The 12432-nt window shown below is 46.3% G+C and overlaps 2 protein-coding genes across 4 annotated transcripts in view; one reads left to right on the top strand and one right to left on the bottom strand.

The window, feature by feature from the left end:
- Positions 1–12432, top strand: part of RERG (RAS like estrogen regulated growth inhibitor) — an 82831-nt gene that overhangs the window by 4575 nt on the left and 65824 nt on the right. The window lies entirely within an intron of this gene.
- PTPRO (protein tyrosine phosphatase receptor type O) overlaps positions 1–12432 on the bottom strand; it is a 211244-nt gene that overhangs the window by 179740 nt on the left and 19072 nt on the right. Inside the window, exon 5 of the mRNA XM_063395156.1 lies at positions 4474–4731. The gene's annotated coding sequence lies outside the window, so the exon portion shown is untranslated. The remainder of the gene's footprint in view (positions 1–4473; positions 4732–12432) is intronic.

The raw sequence follows: 12432 nt of genomic DNA, 5'->3' as shown, positions 1-12432 counted from the left end.
TGGAGTGCTTCAGGACATGAGGGGAGCTAAAGCTGGCCTCAAAGCAGCTGAGAGAAAGCAGTGGAGTGCTTCAGGACATGAGGGGAGCTAAAGCTGGCCTCAAAGCAGCTGAGAGAAAGCAGTGGAGTGCTTCAGGACACGTGGGGAGCTAAAGCTGGCCTCAAAGCAGCTGAGAGAAAGCAGTGGAGTGCTTCAGGACACGTGGGGAGCTAAAGCTGGCCCTCGTGCCCCACTGAAGTCACTAGACCTGTGACCATTACTGAGAGCTGAGGAACATCCCAGGTATCTGTCCCAAGGGTGAAAGGCTCCCTGTTCTACAAAGCAGCCCCTTCCAAGGCTCTCCCAAACACGAGGTGGGAAAGCAGAATAAGTGCTATCAGTTCACAAATCTGAGCACTGATAGCATCTCGAAAGAATTAAATCCAGGGAAAACAAAATGCTACTCTGCTTTCTTGCTGCTCATCAAGTTTCTGTAGTTCCAAGGTTTAAAAAACAAACAGGAGGCAATAGTTAATGTGTGTGGCAGCTTTTCACTGTTCTCCTTCCTTGCCTTGTCTCCTGGAGAAGACCAGCAGAGTGGCTCATCAACTCACCTGTCCCATTTTGCCTTTTTGCTCAATGCAGACCTAAAGCTTTCAAACAGAAAAAGAAGAGCAAACCCAGCTCAGAAGGAGGCACACGGGAGTTCCCCCAGATCAGAATTAAAATGAGCAAACTCACCCCAGCCTGCTCTCATGCAGTGCACTGGATGCTGCTCCATTCACCCTGTTCCTGCTGCAGAAAAGCTGCATAAACATTGTTTTACAGCAGCTGAGAAGAGGCAGATGAGGAGCTGTGCCCCAGCCAGGAGCGCTGTGCAGCTGCTTCACTCGGGAGAGGAGGAAGCGCTCTGTGGGTGGGAAGGGACATTGCTGAGACCTGCCATAGATAACAGGGCTGTGCCTCCTAATTTGGGCTGGAGTCAAGCAGCACTGAGGAGGGGAGAGAGCTTTGAAAGTCTTTTTCTTTATGGCCAAGAGGAGCTTGGATGGAGCAGAGAATTAAAGTTGAAGTGAATTACTTAAACACTGCTGTTTAAATTGTTCTTTCACTGCATCCTACAGCTTCATTCCTATGGTAACAAAACTGAGGATTTCCTAAATAGCTCCTTCTAAAATGACAGTGGTAGCAATTAATAAAGACTTAAAGGCCTCATTCTTCCATGTCATCACAAGACACAGTATGTGCCCAGAAATCCAAAATGTATGAACCAGGAGGAGAAAAACAGACCCTATACTGGATAACACTGCATGGCAGATGCTTTTCCAGCCCATAACTCAGTTGACTATGAATGCTCAAAATACCTCTGCTTAGGAGCCTTCATGGATGAAGCATTGGGGAGGAGGCTGAAGCTCCCAGAGGCTTCCCCCTATAAATGTGTTGGCTTCTGAGCAGATCATTGCTTGTGCTGTCGGGTATGTTGTCACCTTTTGATCCAGCAACAGCTTGGATGCTTCCATTTGGGCAAAAGAACGACCAGAAAAGTGGTTTCAGTAATTGTCACCTCTCAAGGAGCCTGTGCCATCACTGAAATGAGGATCTCAGCAAGTCCAGTCATTTTAGAGTCGCAGTTGGGAAAGCCCTGAGCAGACTTACACTTGTATCTGTTGTCATTTTCCCATGTCTAAGCCAGGATGGGGGAACATATCTGGGAGAAAGATACCTGGTTTTGAGAGTTTCTACAGAAAAATCCAAGCAGCAGCCAAACCAGAGAGTCCTTCAACAAATCTGCATTTTGTTTTCATTCTTGGGGATATGTCTGAAACACACTTCCCAGGGATCACTTCCCAACTGCAAGGTCTGGGCATGTGGAAAATAGAGCTGCATTCATTGCCACCCCACCCCCCGTTCAAAAAACCCTCTGGGGTTACTGGGAAAGAAGCCCAAAGTGATTTTTCTACTTCACAAATCCCTGCTCATATATTTCCCCCCACTGGTTGCATTTCAGGGAGTTTTGCAGAGGAAACATGAGTAATTAAGGAGTGATTAGTTATCAAGCTCACAGCTCTGCTAGTAAGGCAGGGAAAGCTGCCACAAGACCTTCAAAGTCCATGCTGTGCCCACTGATGTATGGATTACTGTAACAAGGAGGTTCAGAAATCCAGAAATGTGGATGGAGAGAGACTGGATGAGACTGGATTTTCTGTTGTGGGTTTTGGGGTTGTTTTCTTTTTCTTTTTTTTTTTTTTAAGTTACCCTAGTGTAGTAGATCAGTTGCCTTTTTTTCCTTTGTTCTTAGGAATGGCAATGACAACCAGATGCTTAAGTGATTATTGAGTGATCATGTTTGACACCCACTATATTAATTGTCCTGTATTATTTTGCTGGTAATGTACTCATAAAACACTCCCACTTTTCAGATTCTCTGGTTTTACACTTTTCAACCAGCTCCAGCCTCTCTGAAGGGACTGTGCTTGTATGTGTATAAGTCATAACAGTACTTAGGTCACTAACTTTAGGATTATTCCTTCCCCAGCAAGAACACAGATGTGTCCCCTTGGAGCAGGTGGTATTGCAGCAAAGAGTTGCACTGAAATGCCCTTCCCAAGCTCCTGGGCAGTGGCTGGTGCTGATGCCTCTGGAGAGGGTGAGCCCCAGGTTCATGCCTTGGTGACATGAGTTGCATTGTGGCTTCAGCACACAGACACAATCCCTTTAGCCAGCAGCCTTTCTCAAAACTGCATTTGGTGATCTTCCCATGCTAGAAGTGAAGGAGCACCAGGAACCTTGGCTGGACATGCAAACGTTTGCTCTGCTTGTGTCTGTCACCTCCTCCCTTCCCTCTGCTTGTTTGCCTATCCACGGTTCACTCTGGCCTTGCCCTTGGTGTAGCTCAAACCATTCGTGCTCTGTTCGACATTTGATCCTCCTTCTGGCTAGAAGGATAAAATAATAAAATGCAGAGTTTCACTCAAGCATGGCTGCCTCCCCTGTTCCATCTCATTTAACTACATCTGACATCAGCTCTACCTGGATCCCCTCGCAGCAGCTGGTGGCAGCTGGTGGAGCTCGCACTAGCCCTGCTGTTCTTTTTCTTTTTGTTGTTTAGCTTGGGCTAAATATAGCCTGCTGTTTGATTACTGAGGGAGGAATGCTAGGGGTCAAGATTTATGTGTGCAGCACAGATTTCTCCCCAGGCCTGTGCCTGGCCACCCCCTGCAGCTCCTGCCTTGGTGAGATAGCAGGACTTGTGTCCTGCAGCCTTGCCCAGGTGGAGTGCCAGGGCTGGTTTGTCTGGTTCTGGGAAAGGCTGGCACTCTTTGGGTCAGTCTGCTGCTCCCTAGCAGGGCACTGACTGCAGGTCCTTTCAGGAACAGCAAGGATTTTAATCTTCCACAAACTTTTTTACCTCTCTGACATCTGAAGTCCCTGAATGTACTTTTCTTGCCTTGTTTCTCCTCAGCTGTCACCTTCTCCTTTCCCCCTGCCAGTTCCCTAGAACTGTACATGTTCCCTGAAGGCTGCATGTGGTGAAATGGCTTTGTGCATTCCAGGAAGGATTTGTATTTACAGTTCCTCTCTCATCCTCCTCACTCTGGGCTTCCTCCCATCTCTGTTTCTCACCCCCAGCTCCTCCTTTGTCCACACTGTCAGTGCCTTGTGCATCATCAAACGCTCAGGGCATGAGATCCAGATGAGCTAATCCTGGCAGCAGTGGTGTGATGCAGCAGAGAACAGTCACCCTGAGGTGCCTCCTGCATCCTGGAAACCATCCCTTGGCGTGGACTGGGGGATGTGACTGCTCCAGGCAGTCACTGCCTGAAGCCAGCTTTGCACAGGTTAAAAAGGGAGGCAGTGGATATCTGTACAAAGCTAGTCTTGGTCATAGGAGTGGGTAAATTTACCCATTTTGGCTTTGTGGCAGAGCAGGAGAAACAAGCCATGTCTGTATCTCTCAAGCAAACTCTTTTTTTTGTGTGTGTTTGGTTTTTATGCCGCCCTTGAGCCTTTTACATCTACAGCACCCAAAAATAAATATGTTAGGTGTATGGAAAACTAACAGTGCCTTCAGGCAGGAGGATCAGTGAATGCTCCAGGCTCTAGCTGAGCCCTGGTTACAGGCTGTGATTATCTCCTGGTGCCTGAAGGTGTTTGCACCCTCTCACCACAGCCTGGCAGGCTCTGGTGAGCAGGAGACACAAAGAATTGCTCTGAGGCAGCAAGGGAACTGTGGCATCCCCATCCATTTGCAGCTTTAATTCCAATTCTGCGTTTGCTCAGCATCGCTGGCAGCCTTTCATCCAGCCCCTGCTGCAGAGGCAATTTCAGCTTTGGGTGAGCCCTCAGCCTCCCTTCCCTCTCCACAGGCACTCTGGGGGTGCTGATGGAGCCCTCCCCACTGCACCCCAGACTCAGGGAGCTCCCAGAAGAGCCCACCCTTCTTTCCATTCACCTCAGATGAAAACAGCCCCTCCTGTTTTCACCAACTCCTACCTTGTCCTGGAGACAGGAAAGCAGCTGAGGGAGGTGCGTCTCTTTCCATCGCCTTTTCTTAATCCTGAATGGGGAAAGTTCTTCTTTTTCGTGGCTGTTTCCCACCAGGTAGAGCAGTCAGGCTGCAGCTGTTCCAGCTTCTAATGGATTTGCCATGTAGGTGTTGGGAAGTGCCATATTTATGGCAGTGAACCCGTAGATAACTCACATTCTCTGCATCCAGCAGGAAAAGATGAATGGCAGGAGAAGCATGAAGCCCTGGGGAGGGAAGCAGTAGATCCATTAAACATATGTGCAGCTTTAAAATGTCTCAGAAATTGGCTGGAGCCCCCAGCTGCCTCTCCAGCAAGGTTAGACAGTAGTCTGCTCGCAGGAAAATGAGGGAATATGTTGAAAACATCCAGCCTGGGTTTGGAAGCACACGGAGCTGCTGACGTTCCTGGCTTGTTCTGCTGGGGTCAGCAGCAGAGGAGCTGCAGACAGGCAGGAGCAGAGGCCTGGGGCAGTGCTGTGGGGAACAGTGGCTTGGATAAGAGGCTTGAGAGGTTTTCAGGGTGGAAGGATGCAGTGCACAGGGTGCATTCTCCCAGGGAGGGAATTTCTGCAGGGCTTGAGCAGCACCGTGGCTCTGCCAAGGGCTGTGGGAGCAGTGGCCACCAGCACAGCCCTCGTGCAAGGCAGGCCACTGGCACTGGCCTCAAGTGGCCACTGTGGGAGCTGAGGTGAAGGAAGGGGGAGCCTGAGAGTCCCAAGTCATGGAGGGAATTGTGACTTGGGCACTGCCAGAGCTCCTTTCCATGGCTCCAGGGCCAGGGCTGCTGAGACCAGGCTGATGGATGGCTCCCAGGCTGGCAGCATCTGGAGCCAACCCCTGCCAGCCCTGTGGGATCCTCCCGACCCTTTATGGCTCTTCCACTGACATTAATTATTGACAGCAAAATAAAGCACAGGAGCAACATTTATTTTCATTAAAAACATATTTGGCAATCCCATCTTTCACTACCTCCCCAGTAGGGCTTAATTTCATTTTGACCCACAGGACCACAAGCACAAAAGGAGCTTGTCTTTATTTCCTTTCTCCCCTTCATGTGGCTGTATTTTCCATCCAGCTCTCAGTCTGACTACAGTATAAGACTATCAGAGATTTGCACAGCCCTGCTCTGGAGAGCTGCTTTTGTCAGCAGCTCATCTCTGTGCCTGCCCTGGGAAACAAAAACCCCATCCCCAGAGCAGTGGAAGGCAGTCAGACAGAGCTGTCAACCTGATCCTTCCCTGACCTACCCAGCAACTGACCCAGAGGAGCTTTGCAAGTGAGAACTTCAAAGGTGTCATTCAAAGCAGGAAAGTGTAAGAAAGAATTAGAAGCTGAAAGATCAGAGTGAGCTATTTATTTTTTTTTTCACTGCAGAATAAATTGAAAATTATCGAAGAGTCACCCCAGAAGAATGCAGTATTAGACCCATGGGTGACAGAGAAAACACACAAACAAAAAATCCCCACCAAACCCCACACTCTACAAAATGTTGGGCATGGGAGTCCGAGTGCCAAAACAAACACTGTTAACCATCCTCAGTGGCAGAATCTGTGATGCCAAGCACTGCTTAACCCAGCTGGATTCCTGTGGTTATGTGCACTGGGGCTGGTTCTCCTCCAGGCTGATTTCCACCATGAAATAATTGAATAGTGATCCACAACATGTCTTGGTCTGTTAGATCTGCTTCCAGGCAAAAGTTTCAAAAAAATTATCTCCAATTAAAGAAAATTTGGCCTTTATCTGCGTGGAGCATGATAGGTCTCAAGATATTACAGTGAGCTGTGTCCTGGACAATCAAACATTCATATACTAATCTTCAGTCTCCAATGGTAATCTCAAATAATTACATCTCATTCAAGAATACTCTTTTGTTAGCATTCAGTGTAATTAAACCAGTCTAACTCTCACCACCCACCACTGTGTATCCTCAGTATCACTTTGGCAATTTCTTGGCAAATTTTGTTTGCAGTTTTTGACCTGGCACATGAAATAACCAAGCCTCTCCCACGAAAACAAACTACCTCTATTTTAAACATACTCAGTATGACTGTTTTCTTCATTAATTTGCTATTTGGGATCTAGGATGAAAGAGGCCCCTGAGATTTAACTCAGTCCCACTGTGGTGGAAATTCACATAGTGTTCAGTGCAGACTGGGAGGGCTTTGGGAGCCTGTACTATAAGAAACACTTGTATAATTTGGAAAGTCTTATGTATAGTTCTGCAGACTTCTAGGACTCCACACAAAAGATCACACTCTATTTCCATCTCAGACTGCTCTCAGGAAAGGGGTTGCAGGCCAGCCACGAGTAGAGAATGCTCAGGGTGACTCCCAGAGTAGGAAACCAGTGAAAAGAGTTCTGCACCTGGGTCACTCTGTAAGGGCTAATCCAGCTGCACCTCTACAGTTTCTGAAGAGTCTTAAGGATGATTTTAGTGATCTTGCTCTCCTATTTGGAGAACAAAATGAATGTGGTGGGTTTGGTTTGGGTTTTTTTCCAGTATGAACATTAACCTGTAGAAAAACTTATCTTCCTGAAGTTTGGAGCACAGAGTGGCATCCTTTGATGTCCCAGTGAAAACCATAAAGCAGCCCAGAAAAGTGCACGAATGCAGGGAGGTGCTGGGTCACAGGGGAATGGGGACTGTCTCCTGTGGAATGCCCAATGACTGTTCCACCTCCAGTTTACCCCTGTCCCTCTCAGCACAACATCACTGCCACTGCTTCTAAAAAAAAAATTAAAAATTGCACCATTAAAGGAAGTGCTGCTCACCACCTTGCTGTAGGAGGACTTAGGCCACCTGTGTCTCCAGCAGCCAAATCACAGCAGCTCCCTCAGCCCAGGCACTGGAAACAAAACCTAAATATTGTCACTTGGTACCACACTTCAGTATTAGACAAGGCTGGGGTCTGGACTGTCCCCACTGCTGTACCCTGCAGCCAGGGCAGGGCTTTCTCCCCTGCCACTCTCAGCAGTGCAGAACCTGCCCAGTTCTAGATGCCTCATGAACACCTCAGGATTTTATTCCTCATTAAATAATTTTCCCAGCAACAAACATTATATGTGTTTCTTTGCAAGAGGGTCAGAGGAGATGACTGCAATAATCCTTCCTGACTTGAGAAATATGATCTTGTTGACCATGAGTATATTAAATTAAGAATCTTTCCTTGGTGCTTAGTGGATTTTTATTTCCTCTTGAGATAAAACACTGCTGTAGACATGATCCTCTCCTCTGGGCCACTTCCCTTTTCCTTGGTAGTGTTTGTATTCTATAGATCTGCTCATTCCTACACACTAACCACACTCTCCATTTGATGAGGAAGATGATCTCCATAACACTGCTATGAAATCTTTTTTAAGATTTAATATTAAGTATCTGAGGAAAAAAAATTATGTCACTTTCTGTATCAGTATTATTTAACATATAACTTTATGGGTTGAAAGCATTCACTGAGTCAATGTTTGGACTGTGCTGCAGGGATGTTAATGAGAACATCCAAATTTTATGCTTTTGAACTCATTAAAATGAGCAGCACAATTTGTGCAGCAGCGGTTTGTATGCAAGAACAGGGATTAACAGGAGCACATAGGAGAGCTGAATACAGATGCAATTTTTTCACATGGAGATCAGAACAAAAATGCAGAGCTTGCCAGTGACCCATGCTAATATTTTTAGCTCTGAAGAAGGTGTAAGATTTGAAAACACACTGGCAAATAAAGGGCTTGCACAGAGGAGATCTGCACATATCAAAGAGGAAATGCAGGAGCAGTCACATTTAGAAAGACAAACCTTGAGCTAACACTCTTGGAAGATGAAAAAGCAAAGTCACAGAAGGTGAGCTTTGGTTACAGCTCTTCAAAACTAGATGAAAATTTCAAGGGATTATTTGCAAAGCTAATGAGGAACATTAGTTATGGAAAATTAAAGATTAATTCAAGGCTCCACGAAGTTCTAGACTAAATAACCTTGTGCAGTGTCCTGAAGAAATGCTGTGGCCCTCACAGCTAGAGGGAGGTTGATATATGAAAATAAATGAAAAAGCCTGTGTTTATTTCTGTGGGCTTTGGAGCAGGGCCATCAGGAGCAGGGTCAGGCATGCCACGGATCATACCCACCCTGCCTCCTCCCAGGGAGGGATGTCTGGGGTGGCCCCACAACCACTGCCAGCAGAAAGTAAAATGAAGAGCAGAAAGACAAAGCACAGCTGAACAGCAAGCACTGTAAGGGCAGACCCTCAGACCCAGGCAAAGCGTGGTGTGCTGTTTCCTCACAGGTGCTGCACCATTCTTCATCCCAAATTTGGAGCACTTCCTAGAATTCTCTAAAAACACATCATCTGAAAAAGTTCAAGTTTTTCCCACCCCTGCCTTGCAACATCACCAGACTTTCCATGGCACAGCACCACCACGGCCTGGCAGTGCACGGATTTCACAAACTGAGCAGAACCACAAAGGAACCCATAGCAAGGGGATCTAACCCAGGAGCCTCACCCAGACCATTCCAGCTCAATCCAGAGCCTCCTCCTTGGCCCAAGGACTCTTCCTGCTGTCTGAATGATCCAAACTGCCCCTATCAGCAGGTTTTATATTTTTCAGTCACACAAATACAGGCTTACCACAACCTTCTGTCCTTATCTCCTAGATACAAGCACTGAGTAGAAGGCTTCTTATCACAGGGCAGCAGGAAAATGCCCACAGTCACCAGATTTTCTGTTCAACAGCAATGTGGTACTGCTGCATGAGCCTGGCTTGGACTGCTCAGAGGAGCAAAAAGAAAAAAAGGGGTGGTTTGCCAAGAGCTTTGGTAATTAAAATAATGGGGAGGCAATGGTAATGACTAGCACAGGACATTTCAGGATCATAGCTCCAAAAACAGGAGCTGTTTAACTGTGCTGACCTAAGTGAAGGCAGTGGAGCTCCTGCATTTCTTTCTCTGACAGGAATGAGTGTTATCTGCCAGGATAAGCCTCAGTTTTTAGTTGAGGCTTCACCGAAAGCAAAACTTCTTAATGAAGCCTTAAATAGTGTCAGGGTAGTACCAGCGCCCTCCTAAGTTTCTTAGGACATTGCTCAGGTTTAACTAGTCAGACCTGACATTTATTTCCATGCTGGGTGTCTGCTCCAGGCTGCTTTTTTTGTTTGTTTGTTTTACTGGAAGATGTCTGCAGAAGCAATACAGACATTTCTAAGAACAAGGTTAGGGAAACAAAAAATAGCTGTGTGTCTGTGTTAAAAAATACACTTGCAGCAGCTTTGCCCAGGCGTTCTTGTATTATCAGTCCCCAAAGCAGGAACACCAAACATGACAAGGGTGGGCTCAGGATGGCAACAAGGACATCCTTTCCTTTTTCCTCTGAAGGTGTCCCTGTGTTTGACAGCAAACCAGTGCCTCTGGAGGCTCCAAGCTGTGTGTCACATGCTGGAGGTAGGATTTAAACTTTCCTCAGGAGTTTATCCTTACAGAAGACATTCCAGCCCGAGATATAGAACACTTTCTTTTCAAGAGGGAAGAAAATTGGGCACAGACCCTCTGAAGAGGTAATGAAGTACACAGAAGACAAGAGTCCCAAGAAATGAAGAGCAAACAGCAATTTAGGCTTAAGTTTGTCTTTCCATTAGCTTATCTGAAACAGATTTGTCTTGGGCAGCAGCTCTGGAAGCTAAAAAAGCTCCCAGCATCAAAGATTAGTGGCAAAGTCATGGTTGCTGTACCTCATCTCTACATCATTGTGAAGCTTCCTCTCCTCTGTGCTTGGGCTTTGATGGAGCTTTTTACACTCTATCTTTTCTGCATCCAGAACAACTAGAAGTAAGGGTACCATCAGGGTATCATTTATTTTTCTATTTTATCTGCTGTCCTACACAGAAGCCATTCCAGAAGAGTTATTTTTTTATCCACTTCAATTGAAGATCAGTTGCTTGATTTTTAATTATTTTTTTGTTTGTTTTTTAGTGCCAGACTGGAATACCATGTTCAGCTAAGGACAGTGAGCAGCTTAGGAAGGAGATTATAATACCCTGAATATAAACCATGCAGCAATAGCCCCAGACACCATTGTCAGCTCATCACATCGATTTTGGGTGTTCACCTTCCTTCTAGATGTTTGTCTTAGCTAAATGTTTCTAAGACTCCTCAAAGAATGAGTGACCCAAGTGCCTTCCTGGGGTTTAGCACTTTGTTCATGCCCAGACTGCAGCCCAGGCTGCCCCAGCGTGGAGCCCTCGGTTCCATCAGCCCAGCAGGACACTGCTGTTCAGCTTTGGTGGCACTTTACAGCCTCTTTTATTGCCAGCAAGGCCAGCAGCGTGATGAATCCCTCAAATAAATCTCCTCTGACGGATTTGCTGGCGCCTTACTCAGATTGGGGGTGAAAAGTATCTCGCCCTCAAAGCCCAACGCGTTTACCCCCAACACAGGCCCCTTTCACCACCACTGGTGCAGCTTCCACTGGGAAATTTACATTAAAAAATGCATTTACTCCGTGGGGATGCAGCATAGAACAGCACAACACTGACATGACTTTTTGTTTGGTGCTACCCAAAGTCAGAGCCTTACACACGACTTGATAATTGTGTCCTGTGCTGTGCTTTTCCCCACAGTGCAACAAGGGAAGAAATGAGTGCTCTGGAGTGTGTCTGCTGCTGAAACAAGCTGGGGGGGAAATAATTCATTTAAGGGCAACTTCAATTTCATCTTCACTCGGAAAGTGAGCTTAATGCAATTTCTCTTTATGAAGTAACCTCCTCTGCCCTTCCCTCTGGTTCCCTCCGCTTTCTCTCCCTTCAGTGCTGCAATCCTTGAATGGCATTTTTCACCTCGTCCAAAATTGCCATGATGAAAAATTTGTTATCCCAGTGAGAATAAGGCTGATTTCAATTTTGCAGAATCCTGAATCCCTGGGAGTTTGTCCACATTTGGACTTTGGTTTGTGCATTACTAAGAGAAAAGCAGGAAAAAATAAAAAAGGCCTGGGTTGGTGTGTAGTCCTTGATCCTATATGTCATCATGTCCTCATTAAACTGTACCTTGTTTGCTTAAGCCCTAAATCTGTGGAAATAAAAGCTTTTAAAACCGATTTACAGGGCAGCATCCCCAGCCTGTGCAAGTGTTAAGTTAATCATTCTGACTGCTGCCTGCTGCATCTGCTGGCTGGAACAAAACTCCCCTTCAGCATTTGTCCCTGTGCATGGGAGCTGAAGGCTCTGAAGCTCCCTGGGTCTTTCCTGGGCTTTCTGTGCCCTGTTACAAAGGAGGGGTTTGATGGATTGCCCCTTCCTCCCCTGAGGATCTCTTTATTCCCTGTTCCCTTCGAGTTATCCCTGTGCTGAAGAGCAGTGGGAAGGGGCTCTTGCAGCTCTGCTGCCATTCCTGGGGACTCATCCCTCCACACTGGATGCCTTTGTGTCAGACTTTTCCTGCTCAAACCTTTGCTTTGCAAAAGCTGCACTGATTCATCCTTTCCCCTGTGGCTTGCAGGGGCATGGAATTAGTACTTATATTAATTTTACACCTATAGCAAGTGATAAAAGTCTGATCTGTAGCAAATATACAGGAGATGTCTAGAGATTTAGAGCGTCACATTGTTTTTCTTTATGGAAGCTTTCCCTCAACACATTTCCATATTTTTGTATATGAAAAAGATACAGGTGATTTTGAGAAGACCTTGTGCCTTTTTGAGCAGTGGGCTTAAAATCTGGAAAAAGGAAAGAAGCTAACTGCTTTTCTAGTTTGATACAGAGTATTTAGTAATTTCATCCTGTGATATAGGCAGAGAGCGCCTCCCTGCATTTCTGAGCCTCCTAGGGAATCATAATCTGATTTGTGGTGTCATTCATACCAATTATCCTGAATGTTCCAAGCTCCTCCCCATGAACTTTAACTGCTGAAGGGAACAGTTTTAATATGAATGCAAGAGCAAGGATTG

Source organism: Prinia subflava, chromosome 4 (genome assembly GCF_021018805.1).
Source record: "Prinia subflava isolate CZ2003 ecotype Zambia chromosome 4, Cam_Psub_1.2, whole genome shotgun sequence".
Taxonomy (NCBI): domain Eukaryota; kingdom Metazoa; phylum Chordata; class Aves; order Passeriformes; family Cisticolidae; genus Prinia; species Prinia subflava.
Note: the sequence above shows the minus strand (reverse complement) of the source record. Positions and strands in the feature narration are given on the sequence as shown.